The 13,859-nt window shown below is 35.5% G+C and overlaps 1 protein-coding gene across 4 annotated transcripts in view; it reads left to right on the top strand.

Annotated features, from left to right (window-relative positions):
- Positions 1 to 13,859, top strand: part of CDK17 (cyclin dependent kinase 17) — an 89,511-nt gene that overhangs the window by 2,781 nt on the left and 72,871 nt on the right. The window contains exon 1 of one of the 4 annotated variants that reach the window (XM_059473423.1): positions 6,112 to 6,157. The exons of the other annotated variants lie outside the window; for them this stretch is intronic. The gene's annotated coding sequence lies outside the window, so the exon portion shown is untranslated. Of the gene's footprint in view, positions 1 to 6,111; positions 6,158 to 13,859 lie in introns of those variants that run through there. 4 annotated transcript variants of the gene reach the window in all.

Genomic DNA, 13,859 nt, shown 5'->3' with positions numbered 1-13,859 from the left:
CTTTCTAATGCTTACTCTATTTCTGCAGCAAGCCTTGTATAACTGTGGAAGACACCACTGTAATCGTAGCAGTTCAGAATTCTATATAATGCACTACAACTTCAGCATGTAAAAATGCTTTTAAAATGCCAAGTGTTTACATGACAGTTATGGTTCACATCCAAAGAACAAACTAAACCAGCGTATTGTTAGCCATCACTGCCTGATTTTGCAATGCCCATAATTATGGCAGTGGCTTTTGTCTTCTGAGTGTAAGAATTGGAATTTGGGGGGTTTTTTTTGGTGCCTGTTCACATACTGATGTAGCAACATGGATGATAGAGGTAAAAGCATTTTATATTTACTTATTTTAATTACTAGACAGCAATTTGCTTTTTAAAAGTAAGTCTAGGCCTAGGGGTCTTTTAAAGCTTCCAGAATATTTTATATCCTGTTATTTATTCCTTTCGGACCCTGGTAGTTTTTTTCCCATGAAACAGGGCTTTCTCCAGTAACACCCTCTAGTGATATGGGATGCTTTTTTTTCCTGTATATTTTGTGAAGAGTCATGATGCACTTTTGACAGCTTTTATTTGAAAAAGAATGAAAGTTAATGCTTGTTTGGAAAAATGACTTTTTATAGTTCCGTATTGAATACTAATTCATAGATACTCATTCTTTACTAACTCGATGGATTGGCAATTCTTCCAGACTTGTTGGTTTCCTGAACTTCTTTGAGCAGTGATGTCAACTGTCAAGAGTTTAGTAGAACTGGCTAATTAGAACATGTACAAACAGCAGTTTAAACCACTGATAGTCACAAGGCATAAACAAGACCTGTACTTGAGCTGATTTGCCAACTTGGAACACGAGAACATTGGGAAAGGAAACCAAAAGAGTTCTTTAGTTTTGTGATCACATTATGTGGAAAACAATGAGCATAATAAGTGCATAAATCACGTAATTTGCATTCGACCAGCTTTTGATACATCAGTCTTTGGATAGTAAGACTTCAACCACATCCTTGGAGATCATTATACCCTGTACCTGGCTGTGTTATAAAATACCATGGACACACTGATACTGGAAATGGTTGTAACCGTGCTTTACGGGGTATTTGGGCTTTTGTGGTGTAGTGCTTGCTTTTAAAGGATTAGAAATGTCATTCACTAGGAAACATCAGTTTATCAGGGGTGCTATGCCTAAGCACGAGTGTTGGGAAAAAAAGAAATGTGATAAAGCAGCATTTGTCAATGCAGCAGCAGAAGAAACATCTGTCGAGTCACATTTTAATTTTTCATGTAGTAAGACAGAATTAGGCAAAATGATGTTAAGAAGACTGAAAAATACCAACTTTATAACATTTTTAACTCAATACTGAAAAGCTTCTCTGAATTTCAGGACAATTTTCTCCTTGCTTATTTCAGTAGTACATAGCAAATGCAGTAAGCTGAAGGGCAGTTGTATCTTATGTTTTGATTATGACCTTTTTTTTTTTTTAATTTATAATCTCTGGAACAACTAGTTTTGCATATATTAAGATGATCAGGGCTGTGTTATTATACCAGAACAAAGAAATGACATGCCTTTCAGTTGCACTCCTAGCTACAGTTCTTGCCTATCTTTGATTTTAGGTTGAACTTCCTAGGTATTTTGCCTAAGTGAATGTTACTCTGTGCCCTCTAATCATATTTCATTTCATTATCTGTACCTCGTAATTGTACTCCCTTCTCTGACTGCTGCTGTTTTTAAACGTTTGGTAGAGTTTCACGACATTCTCTGATTTTGAACTCTACGTTTTGTCAGCTTCAGTAAGGATACTTGGATGCTTTCAGTTTGTGTTAAAATTGTCAGAATCTTGAAATTCTTTTCTTTGCTTGGTCGATTAGAGCATTTTGCAGGCATGTAGCTGTACTGAGACAGTAATATCATAGTCAACTGTCATAACCTTTACAGTCTTTCAGAAATGTCTTTTCTCAAGTATTTCTGACTTCCTGTTCTTACAATATGGAGGTGTCTTTGTTTGGATGTTGTTCATGTATGTGCAAGGTGTCTTTATACAGCAGTCATTAAAGTTAACATTTCGTAAGGTTTGCAGTTACTTGGTGTTCTCTGAAATAAGTATCTTTGCAAAATATGGATTACAAAGAGTGATCAAAGGATATTAGTCATCAGCAAAACCATTGTCCTGTAATTGAGAGAAAACTGTTTGGATTAAAAACATATAGTCTGTAGGTTAGTTTACAAAAAATGTAAAGAAGCCAGTTTACAAAAATGTAAAGAAATTGACACTGAGGTCAATTAATATGATTGATAAGAAAGGCCATTGTCTGTGATGAGGAAAGCCCATGCTGTCACCAAGTATTACAATTAGCTGTATTTTAGGATGAAATTGTATTCTAAGAAAGCCATTAGCCAGTTAGAAAAGCTAAAGAAAATGTAAGCATTTAATATTCTTAGAATAAGTTGATGTTAATGAAAAACTGCTATATTCATAAGTAAACCAGCTGATAGTCATATGTGGTTCTCTGAGACGTTTCCTAAGAGAACCTGAAGGTGTTAAACAGCTGTCACTGAAGTTGTGAGTACAGGTTGGTAGGGCACTTTCTGGAGTGGAAATGCTCACCATATCTCTCAGTATGTCTCAGAACACTGAGAAATTACGTGATTTTAGCACAACTGAGGTTTCTTTCAGTGGTTTTAGGAGCTGGTTATATGCACAGTAATGGATATTGGTAGAGCAGGAGGTTAAGCAAAGAAAACAACTGTTGCTCAGCATATATTTATAGAGGACCAATCTTGTGAGGCCAACGTCTGGTTCTCTTGATAAGATTAAATACTTCACGTGGTATGTTTTGATATTGCATACAGGCGTCACTGAAACTTTTTACTTGGCTCTTACGTGGCATTTTGATTATGGAACTAAAATGATAGATCAAGTGACAATATATGAAATGGTTTAAAACCCAGTGGATAATGTGAATCAAGTGGCTACCTATAAATAGTTGCTGTTACGTAACCATGTGTGATGAGGGCTCCTCATCATCAAAGTGTCAAAGTACGTTGGTGAAGAAGCCCTGGGAAACCTGCTCGGTGTCAGCTGTTGGGCATTGCCACGAATAAAGTGAAAGTCAGTGAAACTTGCCCATTATTTCTGTAACTCCAGAAAAATAGGAAAACAATAGATACTGAAGAAAGGGTCATTACCGCAGGATGGATGCTTGGAAAAGTGGCAGCTTCCTGTTTGTTTGCTTTATGTGGAGTTTTATATCAGGCTTTAAAAGATTGAATACAGTATAATAAATTTTAAAATAAAATAGCTGTATTTGATAACTAAATTAAATATATGCAGCTATTAATATTCGCTTTTAGTTTGGGTATTTTTTCTGTAAAGGTTTGGAATAGTTCCTCATGTATAATACAGAACAGATATTAAGTCTTGATCTGTATTCAGTATGTGGGGTTTAGGGAGAGCTTTTATTTTGAAAATATAGTAATCAATAATATAATTAGTAGTACACAGGAGGAGGAAAAACAGTTATGAAATAATAGATTACATGTTATATTTGCATCAGTTTTCTGTGTCTTGAAATGAAGTTGAGTTTCTCAGTGTAGCATTCATAAATCTTCTCTGTAGGCCAGAAAAGATGTGGCTTTATATAATATAACTGGGGAAAATTAAAAGGCATTTTTTTGGTCTGTCATTGGTTTATTGCCAGTGCATCTTCCTCTGTCCTTTCTCTTTGTCAAGATCTGGTTGTCATAAACAGCAGCAGAGTACCTTCATGTGCAGGGGGCTTGTTGCCTGCTTAGCTGCTATTTAGTCTTAAAGCTGTCTCATAAATATGGTACTAAATGGTTCAAGCATCTGCTTGTAAAGCATGTGTCTATTTCATAATTCACCTTATTTATGTTTGCTCTGAAACCCAAATATAAAACTAAAGACTTCCAGTATGACTGTGAGAGACAAAGCTTGGGCTGCTGCTGCCCGTGAATAACTTACTTGCTCCGTAGAAGAGTTCAACCTGGCATAACTCTGGCGCTATCACTCAAAGCTGCAGTGATTTTCCTCTTTGCTGGCTGCAGCTCTCATCCCCACATTCCTGCCTTTGTACCAGTGTGTGTCTTGTGACTCTGTCAGGGAGCTGGTGCAGGTTAGGTTGTGTTTGGCTTCAACTTTACTCTCATGTTTACAGGTAAATAATAGTCACTTTCTGCAGTATCGATGGAAAAACAGCAGTTTGTAATTATTTATTTTTTTAAATATCCTGAGCACATGGGAGGGGAAACTTCCTGTGTACAGAGAGGAAAGGAGGTGCTCAGCTGCTAAATATATCAATCATATATGCTGCATTAAAGTCTTTTAAAAATCATGTTTAAAACGGCAGTTCAGAAACTTAATTTGCTAGTGGGTAATAAGGCAGAGTGTGGAAACAATTACTGATCTATCTTATAAAATATATTCTTAATTTTTAGTATGGGTACATGTTAGAGGTGAGAGTTATGAAATGAAATAGGATTTTTGGTGTGGAAATCATTACTGTTGGACAAAAGACATCTAAGGAAACTAAAAATTACACTTTTTTCTTACAAATAATATTTTAAAACTAAACTTAATAAGCTGACAATGAACTACAGTAGGAGTTTGAAAATATTTGGAAGATGCGACAATAAAAAAATTACTTAACTATAGTATTCATATTTTAAGATGGGCCCAGTAGTGAAGTTATGCAGGGTTCTTGTTTTGTTTCTGAAGATTTGAACCTCGGGAGAGGCGAGATCATTGGCATTGCTGAAGCCACAGTTTGGATTTAAATCACTGAAATTTATAGTGAAATTTACAGACAGAGTGGTCTTGAGGATAATGACCTGTATAATACTCAGTAAAGCAATTTCAGAGGCAATTCTAAAAACGTGAGATGTTCCATAATGTTTCATTACCTCTGTAAATGTGATTCAATAGGTTATGGCAAAGAAGAAAAATATTTTGAAGCTTATGCTATTTACCTTCAGGATTAAACAAGATAAACAGCTTAACAGTGTTCCCATTTGCACAAGTCACAGTATTTTTAAACCTACTGCTTGTAATTCTGGGTTGTTTATCAGAGAATACAGTTAACCTAAATGTCTTTTGGAGGCTTGTTTCTGATACATCTCAGTATAATTCTGCAAAGCAAAATGTTTGATCCATAAGCCAAAAAAGAGCTTTAAAACGTATGTAGTCAGAAGGTGGCCTTTGGTTATTAACCATAGTCTTTTTTTTTTTTTTTCTCTTGTGGGCTGCATGGGGGAACAACATAATGGTGTATAGCAATTAGTTTCTTCAGAAGTTATATGCCTTTCTTCTTGAATTGTGCAATTTTAGTATTTTAGAAATGATACAAAGCAGATTATGAGTTCTGAAGATACAGATTTGATATGCTTTGGTAGTCAGCTTAGTTACTAATACTTAGTATTTTAAAATGTGCTTGAGTACGGTTTTTGTATAAAATATAAAGTGTTCAGTGCAGTTAATTAAGTGCTCTAAACCTGCTTTCTTTAAAAGGAACTTTTTTTTAATTGTTCCTGGTGGTCTTACATAATAAGTTTTGACTTCCTGGTATTTGTGAATATTTCTGGTAGTGGAAGAGGTAGACATTAGTTGAAGGATTTAAGTCATTAGATGTTTGTCACTGTTTAAAGTTTAATTTGGGCATGAATGGATAGCTAGTGATCATTTTCACCTGTAGCTGCATCTTAATAAAATACCTATATTCTTCTTAATCATCTGTTTCTAGCAGTGACTAGATAAAACATGACTTTTTTTTCAGTAAATAAATTATTCACATCTAAAATATGAATTATGCCCGATTGACTGATTTGCATTGTGCCTTTTTAAGAAAATGTGTATCTCTGTAACCAATAGAGAGAAATAGGTTCAGAGGGTAATCCAAAGATCTTAATACAGAGCCACCTCTCTTCACATTTACCTTGGAGGCAGCCCATCAGAACCATTGTTTTTGTATTACAGCATTACAGTTTGAGTTGAATTAAGCACTTATTTCCAAATCATTCTCTTGCATCAGTGAACTGAAGAGGTTTTCATACCTGTCTGCATTACAAAGTTGATGGTGAAGAAAGAAGAGAGAGACTGGTTGTGGGATGGAGCCAAGCATTTTCTCACTGGTGCTGGGAATGGGTAAGATGTCTCCAGCACTGGTGTGATTTCTTAAGTGCTCCAGGTGCCTAAAGATGATCAGTGTCAGTTCCCACCCCCTTCCACCTCCCCCACTTATGCATTTAGGTCTTTCACTATGTAAGCACTAAAACATGCAGATTTTTCTTTATTCATCACTCCTGCTTGCAAGTGTTTAGCATTTTAAAATTCTAGTCATGTGAGTAGTAGTGATAGTATATTTTAATATTGAAATAGGTTCCTGAATGAACTGTGTTCATGTTATGTCTTCTGGCAATTTCAGAAACTAGGATTGCAAGGAGAAATAAAAATGATCTGTTTTTTTTGTAGTTGGAGAACCTTCTTCTTTAAATATATGTGCTCTGTGATAAAGTAAGACAAGTGAAGATTTGAGCATATCTTACACCTGCAGTTGATGTTCATTCTTTTTAATGATACTCTACTTCATGAAGTTAATGGTAAATTTACATCTTTACGTGATTGGATTGTCATATCTGCTTTTGGTAATTGGAATTGTATCTTAGTTCAGAGTTTGTTGTGTTTTGTGTTTTTACTTGAAAGATAGGATGTGAAGTTTTCTTCTACTTAAATTTTGAGAATTATTTCCTTCGATTGGTTGACATTATTTGCCAAGTTCTATGCTAGTTTAGATAACTTGCTGAAGATATTTTAAAATGTAACTGCAACAGGTTTTGTGTAGTGACATTAGTCAATTCTCATGAAAAGTGGTGCATCACTAGCTAAAAAAATACATAGGATGGGTTATGTCAATTTTTGGTTGTTTAATTTGAGGCTTCTTTTAAGATACTGATCTTAAGGGTATAGGTGCTGAGAATGCTTTCAAAATCAGACTTTGTGGAGTTGTCTGCAGAGACCTGTCAATAGAAATAATACCCTGGGAGTGTCTGAAAACCTAGTGGCATAGATTTTAGTAAATATTTCTAAGAAAAAACTGCAGGAGAAGCAAAGACTGTACGTATAAAATACTGCTAAGCCACCTTTATACTGACAGAATGGCCTAGTTTTTCCTGTTTCTATGGCTAGATGTTATCTTGCTCTCAGTCTGTTTATACCAATGTAAATGAATCTAACCTGGATTATTTCATCTACATTAATGCTTTATGTCTCAGTGTAGTTAATTGCATGGGGCCTCTTCAGTCATATCTCATGCAGAATTAACATAATATGTAACCTCACTCCTTCCAGCCTGATCTGAAACACAGACTTGGAAAACAGTCCCGTTAACTGTCTTATATAGGGAATGTTTCCTCTTAGCTACATTTGATATGCAAGGCTTCCAATAGTAGGCTGTTAAAAAACCCCCCACAAAGGTCTTTGTCACTGAAGGAGGAAAAAAGCCTGAAACGTCTGATAAAGCACAGGAAGCAAAATTGTTGACAGAGAAAATTCCTTTTCAGTATAGTCACTTTTATGAGAAGCGCCACTCCCCAAAGGTAATATATTTAACTGTTAGTGGATCCTCATGACATAATAGATTTTTTTTTTCTCTTATAATCAAAGGTTTGAAAGGGATTAAGAAAACTGCGTGGGTTAATTTTCTTCCAAATTTTTGTGGTGTTTGGCTGTGTTACTTGTGATATGTTCTAGTTTATAAATGTTTGCCTTTCTGTGATCATAAGAGGCTTTGGAAAAATGACATGTTCTGTTTTGTGCAGAAGTGTGAGACATTTATGATGGTCTTTTCATTTGATTCCTATCCAAGCTCCTTCTACAGTGTGCACAAGCCTTGCTTTTTATGCTAGGTAGTAATATTCCAGTTGGATTGACTTATTGTGGCTCTTTATCAGAAAGTCTAGGAAGCTTTTTGATTAGGCAGTCTGAAATACAGAAAAGCTGCACTATTTTACAGCATAGAGATACATCTTTTTTTTTTTTTAAATAATGTCCCTTTGCCCTCTTTGGATGAGTAGCTCTGTTGCATTTTTGAACCAAACCTTAGGGTTAGCAGTGGTTTTGTTGGGTAGCAGAGAGGACAGAAGGTGTCAGAAGTGGGGGAAGGAGCACATAATCAGGACCAAAAGAGAGCTTTTCAGGTAGGGCATGGTGTTCTGTGCACTGATCCAAAATTGGATATTACTGCAGTGTGTTCACCCAGGTTTTCCTTACTCTTTTCTGGGTTTTGGTGCATATGTTGCACCGGAATTTATTTACTGAAATAAATCCATGAGATTAGCCATACAAATTTGTACTGTTACAATAAAGATGGGAACTTGTGTCTTCTGATCAGGGAAAGCTATGTGTGAAATCGGTAAATGATTGTCCTGTAGATTTACTTAATTCTGTGTCATTTTGAAGTGCTACTTAGGTACAGTTTATCTGTTACATTGAAGGGGGTTTTATCTTGAATTTTGTTTTTTAAAATGGTGTTCTATCTGTTAATTTCAAAAAGGAGGCAATATTATGTATATGAAGTGTTAATTAAATTAATAGAAAAGAGAAAGGCAAATGGCTAGAAAGGCATTCTGACCTTGTAGAAAACAGAAAATATTTAACATTATAGTAAGCATTAGTAGGCCTTTATATGTTTCATGTAAGGAATCTGAAAGTAACTCCAATAAATGTGACCTATTTTTGAATTTTCGACTATTGAAAATCCTATTTATGATGTATTTGGAAGTGTTCTTACTTGAAAGGTGCAATGAAAGTTTCAGGTATTTCCTTAGTTAAACTTTCATGTATATTGAGAGGAGGAGCAATTTTATGCCTGGGTGAAATTTTTATATGGCAAATGAGATGTAAAGAAAGGCAACCACATATTCTTCACACATGCAAGAGCATGTTCTGTCAGCAGTTTCTGCAGTTACTTTTGTTGCACACTTCATGATTAGTTAATGTGTGTTGGGCATGTTATAAATGCATGTCTGGCATATCAGAGTATGATTTATGCTGTGTAAATCATAAATACTTCATTCAGTATTTTCGCTGCTCATTACCCAGAATTGTCTAGCAGCACTTGAGAGAGTAAATGAATTCTCCTAAGACCTAAATGCTGTCATCAGCAATATCTCCATGTTTACATTCTCAGCTGCATGGACCACTCTTTGAAATTACCTGCTCTGTGTATAAAGAATATTAAAGAGTTTGTCATGCTAAAGTAGAAGTTTAATACAATCACTAAATAAATTCAAGATTTTCTGAAAGAGATTGATGTCTTAAATGTAGATATACAGTCTCAAAACAGCAGTATTAACCTTCTCCTTGGGTTAAAAAGAAAGTACTTTTAAACAGCTTTTGGTCATTATTCAAAATTAATTGTTTATTTTAAAGGGGGAAGTGAACTTTCTTTATATGAAATGGTGAACAATGCTAAAATTAACCTCATCTGTAGCATGTCATGTACTGTTTAACAAAATCATGCACCTTAATTCAGTATCGTTTAAGAGAATAACAATGTCTGCTAGGTGTTTTTATTTATACAATCAGATCAACATAAATAATCTGAATTAAAACCCAAGTTTGAGTCTTTGTCTCCAGAGGTTGTGCCTCTCTAGGAGTACAGGTATCTGGGAGTGATATTGCTGTCCTGGAGGATATGAGACTGACTGGGTCAGGGCATGGTGGGCACCAGGCTCTTTATAGCCAGGCTGTGTCACAGAGAGTGATGTGGCCACCATGGCTTCCCTTCTGTCATCTCATTTTATTACATGAGTTACTTGCTGCAAAGCTCTTTCCTGTATATGCTCATTGACCTAAGCACTAATGTGCTGTTCATCAGACCTGTACATTCCAAAACAGGGCACATTTTCAATTTGTCCTCCAAGATGCTCTGCAAAGTGCATGTAGTATACTGCAAAACAAAGGGAGATCCTTAGGTCTTTTAGTTGACATGGTGATTAAATTAGGTAGTTCTCACAGAGGATACTTTGGTCATAAATGAAGTGAAAACCTGTTCATTACAAGCCTTATTAATAAGAAACATTTATTCTACCTTTACACCTCATGCATAACCTCATCTTGTTTTAATAAAAGTCAGCTCGTGTAATATATAATTAAACAGTTTTTAACCATTTCTCAATTATCATAATAAATTGTGAAATAAACGATGTCAATCCTTTAAGTCATATCCAAAAAAGCTGGGTTTTGGGCTTATTTTGCTGTCTTAGGGAAATACATTCAATGAGAATTTTTACTGGTGGTTTGTAAAACATGGATTGCACCACAAATTCAGTTTCAGAAGTATATTGAGCTGTAAATAGATTAATACTGGTTTGATAGTAGCAGACTCTGATCCCTATTCTTGCTTTTATTTTATTGTGAAGTACAAGGGGTTCAGCACAGTATTTACAACTGGATTTGTTTGTTACACCTGAGAATGGAAAGTTTTGCTTCAGGTGTCTAGCTAGTGTGTATGACAGGCAGTGTCTGTTTCAATTCTCTGCCACCCCTTGTCTGTGGAGAAAATGTTTATTTCAAAGGGTTGATGCAAGATATTTCAAGTGTTTATAAATCCTCAGGTTTGGCTTACCAAATTTTCTTGCTCTCTGCATATGCCAGCTGCAGCAGCATGCCACACACATAGCTTAGTTTATTAAGCTTTGGATTCGGCGTTTTTATCTCAAAAGTCTTTCACCAAATGAAAGTTTACTACTGCATTTTGATATTTTACATCATCTTGCTGGGATACTCATGATCCTTTATAAGGTTAATTTTCTTTATATTGGGATTTCTAATCAAGTAAAAGTATTTTCTATTTGACTTCTGTACTTGTTTATAACTCTGTCCTATTTCAATAGTAAGCAAGAGCTAATCTAGTGTGGAAATAAGCAGTATACCTGGTTTGTGCTACTCTGTTGTAATAGATTTCCACAGCATGTAGACAGTATGTGTAGCAAGAATAGGCTTAAAGAGAGTTGGTCCCAACTTTACTTTGTAAATCAGATCTGAATATTTAAAATTGAAATTTAATGATAAATACATATTTCAAAAGCAAATCAGTGATACTTGTGTTAACCTTGTAGAATGGAGATTCTTTGATAGAATTATAGGGTTTTTCATTTTAAAGTCTGGTTAGAGTAATAAAGAAGTGTGGAAGGTGGATGTGGGGGAAAGGGCAGCTCGTAGACATCAGTCAGTCTTATTCCTAGGCATCATGGCTCTTTGTGTGTCACTGACATTCAGCAGGTCAACTCTGCCTTTTTCTTCCACTGATGTCTAATTTGAGACAAGTAGCTAATTTCAATTTTTTTTTTTTTTTAATTCAAAGCCTAAAGCTTTTTCTAGCAGATTATCAAGTTGTTGTATGTTTAGGTGCTTTACTTGGGAGGTTAACTATGTGACTTTGTTAATTGTATCTTTTTGAAGGGGGAAGTTGCTGTTCAGGCATAGCTTTATCAGCTGCAGTCTATATAAATGTATATAAATTATATAAATATAAATGCATGAGTGCTGTCCTCTACATGCATCTGAGATCTGAAAGCTGCATGTAGTTAGGTTTGGAGGTTCAGTAATTTTTTTCCTGGTCTCTCATACTTAATGAAGTTCTTCAAGCTTGTTACAGGTACAGATTAATTCTCAGGAAGGTAATTGATCTATACCTACAGAATTTGTTGTATGTGGGAGTCGTACTGTCTTTGTTATAAGAACCTGATTAAAGTTCATGGAAGCATGTAATGGGGAATTAGGTGGTGGGAAAAGAGGTCCCTCTATGCTTGCTTTGTTTCAGATTTACTTTGGTAATGCTTGGCTGTCTTTGCCTTTATGCTGTCAAAAATGTCATTATTTGGATCTTCCCCAATGTTTTTATTCAAGTGATAGGAAACAGAAGGGAAGGAACTAATTGGGATGAGTCTAGGAAACATGCTCTGAATACACGTACAGCATTTGTGCTTTCTTATCCAGACTTCCAGCATGTCAGATGTGTGATGGAAGAGACATCATGGGGAGTCCAAAATGGATTTTCATCCCTACTGCCACTAAAGCAAAGTGTGTGTATTTCTGCTTGGTGAAGTTCTCTCAAATTCTTGCTTTATGAAGAGGAGCTTGTCTTGTTAGTTCATGAGTAATGGCTACATCCTACTATCTCTTTTGTCAGCAGAGGGTAGGATTTCCTCCTACACACAGGGAAAAAAGAGAAAATTAGAAAGTGATAGAAGCTCAAATGAAAATAAATGTGAGAACAAACAGGCCAGATTAATCACTGGTTCTGTAAGACAGCAGTTCTTTTTTTGGGTGAGAAAATCACTGTCTTCTTGAAGTGCTATCTTCAGGGGGCCAGGCAACACCTATGTTGTTGGGCAGAGGGAATGTGCATGTGTTGATGTTACACCTTTGATTAAAGCAGAATGGAAAACTACCTGCAGTCCTGAAGCACCTGATACCTTGGTTGCTTCATTGCAAGAGGCTAAAGCACTTAAAAACTCAGTAAAATCCTAAACTGGGAAAGCTTATAATTCTATTTGTGCCTCAGCATAATTGTGAGGGCAGTGTAGGTGGCAACAATTTAAACAAAAGCACAAGGGGAAATAGTTTGTGGTGGATTGTGGTGATCTTTTCCATTGTTTTCTGTACTGCAGTCACTGCAGCAGTGATACCTGAGCTGGCTATGAGTAATTGGTATGCACATTGCTACTGGCAGAAGCCTTTCATTGGAAATGGTTGCAGAAAATGTTATAAAACTTTCTATGAAGTCTTACAGTTACATGAAGTTTTTTATTCCCTGCAGGTTAAAAACCTTTCACTTTTCACTGTTCCATTTAACTTCAACACTTGGAGACTGGAGTCAGTGTTTTTTTTTTCAACAATTAATCTGTTTCATGGTCTGTGACAGCAAGTAGTCAGTGAATGTTTATTTCCCCCTTACCCCAACAATTTGTTATACCATTTGAAATACAGTCTAAACACACACAATAAAAATAGTGCATGTCATGTTGAAGTTGAGATGTTTGCTGAGGCTGTGCAAAGCAAGGGCTTGTTTGAAAACTGTGTGTTTGTTAGATTGTCAGCACCTGCTATCATATTACAAGTGTTCAAATTTGAAATGAAAGTATTCCATTGTCAGTCCTGAAATATGAGGTATCAAAATGTTACATGGGAAGGAATACTGGACAGTCCTTTTGATATACCTTTCCACTATTGTTACACTAGTAGGGGTTTTTTTCTTGTGGGAGCAGACAGCTTAAAGCATCCTTAATAGGGAAGTGTATGAGCTTAAGTGGTCATGATCTCCATTTGAATCATTGCTAAGAGTTATGTTAGAAAACAGGTAGTGTTGCATGGCTGACACTTTGTTCTACTGAATGAGAAAATAGCTGGTGAGCCAAGCCTTTTTAAAATTGTCTTTTCCCCCCCACCCCCAATCTGGAAAGCCAAGTAATTTGTTTTCAGGAAGCTACTTTTGCCTTTTTCTTATTTATTTGTTTGTTAGCTTGGTTATTTTGTTTTTCTCTAGACAACAGTGTCCACAAGCATATTGAGTTTTAGCTTTAGTTGACTTTCATATTGGCAGTCTAATGGCAAGATTTAGATGTAAGTTTATACAGAAAAGACAAATAATACCAAAATAGAGAGGGAAGAAAAAGTACTCCTTTTTGTGTTGGTTTTTTTTTTTTTTTGTATTTATTTAGATTCAGAAAACTCATATTTTTAAGGTTAAGGTGAAATATTAACACATTTCTGTTGATTTTTCCAGTCTATATGATAATTATTGATTTGTAGGAATGAGGACTTGGGCTGAACATTTTGTTGG

The sequence above is a fragment of the Ammospiza nelsoni genome, chromosome 5, assembly GCF_027579445.1.
Source record: "Ammospiza nelsoni isolate bAmmNel1 chromosome 5, bAmmNel1.pri, whole genome shotgun sequence".
NCBI classification, from domain to species: domain Eukaryota; kingdom Metazoa; phylum Chordata; class Aves; order Passeriformes; family Passerellidae; genus Ammospiza; species Ammospiza nelsoni.
Note: the sequence above shows the minus strand (reverse complement) of the source record. Positions and strands in the feature narration are given on the sequence as shown.